General features: G+C 45.8%; 1 long non-coding RNA gene across 1 annotated transcript; it reads left to right on the top strand.

The window, feature by feature from the left end:
* The first annotated feature begins 793 nt into the window (after positions 1 to 793).
* On the top strand, positions 794 to 1,271 carry LOC121529940. Its single transcript, XR_005993704.1, has 2 exons — positions 794 to 1,043; positions 1,202 to 1,271. It is a non-coding gene; the product is annotated as an uncharacterized LOC121529940 (long non-coding RNA).
* The last annotated feature ends 1,168 nt before the right edge of the window (positions 1,272 to 2,439 follow it).

Below are 2,439 nucleotides of genomic sequence, written 5' to 3' on the forward strand. Positions count from 1 at the left end.
AAAAAGTTGGCCAATTGATCTTTCCTTATTAAAGTAAACCGGCTCCCGAGTACTGGTTATTTCCACTTGGAGAGTATTTTTATTGCTTTTAATTTTAAAAGATTTTGTAATACCATAATCTTTAAGTTTTTTATAAATATAATCAGTTATATCATTTAGTTCATAGGATCCAGTAGGAATGGTGATTACATTAGTTCCAATATGGATAAGGTTGTTTTTCGTCTATATTTGGGATTGAATTGTACATATTAAAATCAATTAATGCACGATTGGCGGGCCGTTGCTTTCCACGGCTGAGCCTGAGATAAAGGGCGGAAGCCAAGTCGATAATCAATCGATGGCAACATTTGAAAGCCCAACATCAGCAGTTTAGTGCGCGGTGGAAAGAGGAGTATCTCAAGGAACTCCACAAACGCAACAAATGGCAATTTCCGACCCGAAACATCAAAATTGACGATATGGTGGTAGTTAAGGAGGATAATTTGCCCTCGAACGAATGGCGGCTCGGCAGAATTGTTTCTGTTTTCCCCGGAGCCGATGGCCGAGTTCGAGTGGCTGAAGTCCGTACGGCGCGCGGCACAATAAAACGGCCCGTGCATAAGGTTATCCTTCTCCCTATGGAGAGCAAGGAACCGGCTACTTCCAGCCATTAATCTATTTCCGTCTGCGAGGTCACATACTAAGCCAACTTTTTGTCTCTTTTCCTCGCAGCACAACTTCAACATAATGGTGCCGCGTCCCCGCACAGCCCAGGATTTGGATAGCAGACGTACCCGAGGTATTCAATCCTACCGCTGCCCGTCGCTCAGAGCACCGTGTTTGGATGGACCGTCTCCGGAGTATGCCACGAGGAGTAATCCTGACTCTTGCTGCCGCAAGGGGGGGGAGAATGTTCGCGCCATAAGGGCGCTTAGTTTCGAGCGGCAGTGTAAGAGCGAGCGCTGCACTGGCGCTTGCACTCCCGCGTGCACTCCCGCTCTCCGGTGCTCTCCCGCTCCCGGCGAAACCCACCACTCCGCGGTCCAGTTTGGGTTCCTCTTTAGGTTTATGTTCGCGCCATAAGGGCGCTTAGTTTCGAGCGGCAGTGTAAGAGCGAGCGCTGCACTGGCGCTTGCACTCCCGCTTGCACTCCCGCTCTCCGGTGCTCTCCCGCTCCCGGCGAAACCCACCACTCCGCGGTCCAGTTTGGGTTCCTCTTTAGTTTTAACTTAGTTTAACTTAATCTAAAATCTGAAGTGAGCCAATAAAGTGCCATCCCATCGTGAAGTCGATCTCGCCGCTTTCTTCTTTTTTTGGACTTGTGGGAATTTCCAGCTGCAACCACCCCCATCCAACTTCTACGGCCGACATCCGCCACGATAGCCGGGCTTATTTTTTTTGCTTTTCTCTAGCTTTGTGGGCCTTCGAATATGTTTTTCTAGTAATGTTTGTCTTATCTTTTCAGATAACCCTCTTTGTCTTGTTAAAGACCAAAGAGACCGTAAGGATCGCAGGATCGCAAGGGGGTCATACGACATCGACATTATAACCTCCTTTTTCAACTTGGAGCGCTCGGTCGGTTCTGACTCGAAGCATCATTTTTCACCACCAAACTCTTTATAGTTCTGTTCTGGCTGGCATTTTACTTTGTTTGTCTCCGGATAAACCCTTCCTTTGATAGGCGTTTTCCATCTGACCAGTTTGTTTTTCAACGTTTTCATAACTACAACATTTCTCTCATATGCTGCTTTTCTTTGTTTGCGTACAAATTTAGTACCATTTATAAACCATAAGTTTTGTTCTTCAATTTTTGTTGTTTGTTTGTGTTTGTTGTTTGTTTTTTTTTGGATTTTTTGCTTGTTTTGTGTGTGTATATATTTGGAATTTTCAACATGCAGTTCAGTACCGGACGTGGATATGTGAAAGTGATTTTGCTGTAATATATATATGCACATATGAATGTATATTACAGCAAATTACAGCAAGCGCCATAAGGGCGCTTAGTTTCGAGCGGCAGTGTAAGAGCGAGCGCTGCACTGGCGCTTGCACTCCCGCGTGCACTCCCGCTCTCCGGTGCTCTCCCGCTCCCGGCGAAACCCACCACTCCGCGGTCCAGTTTGGGTTCCTCTTTAGTTTTAACTTAGTTTAACTTAATCTAAAATCTGAAGTGAGCCAATAAAGTGCCATCCCATCGTGAAGTCGATCTCGCCGCTTTCTTCTTTTTTTGGACTTGTGGGAATTTCCAGCTGCAACCACCCCCATCCAACTTCTACGGCCGACATCCGCCACGATAGCCGGGCTTATTTTTTGGACAACTCCGCCCACTCCATTTCACAGTAGGAATGGTGATTACATTAGTTCCAATATGGATAAGGTTGTTTTTTCGTCTATATTTGGGATTGAATTGTACATATTAAAATCAATTAATGCACACTCAAAACGTCCATCCAATTCGATTGG

Source organism: Drosophila eugracilis, unplaced genomic scaffold, assembly GCF_018153835.1.
Source record: "Drosophila eugracilis isolate 14026-0451.02 unplaced genomic scaffold, ASM1815383v1 contig_2136, whole genome shotgun sequence".
NCBI lineage: Eukaryota > Metazoa > Arthropoda > Insecta > Diptera > Drosophilidae > Drosophila > Drosophila eugracilis.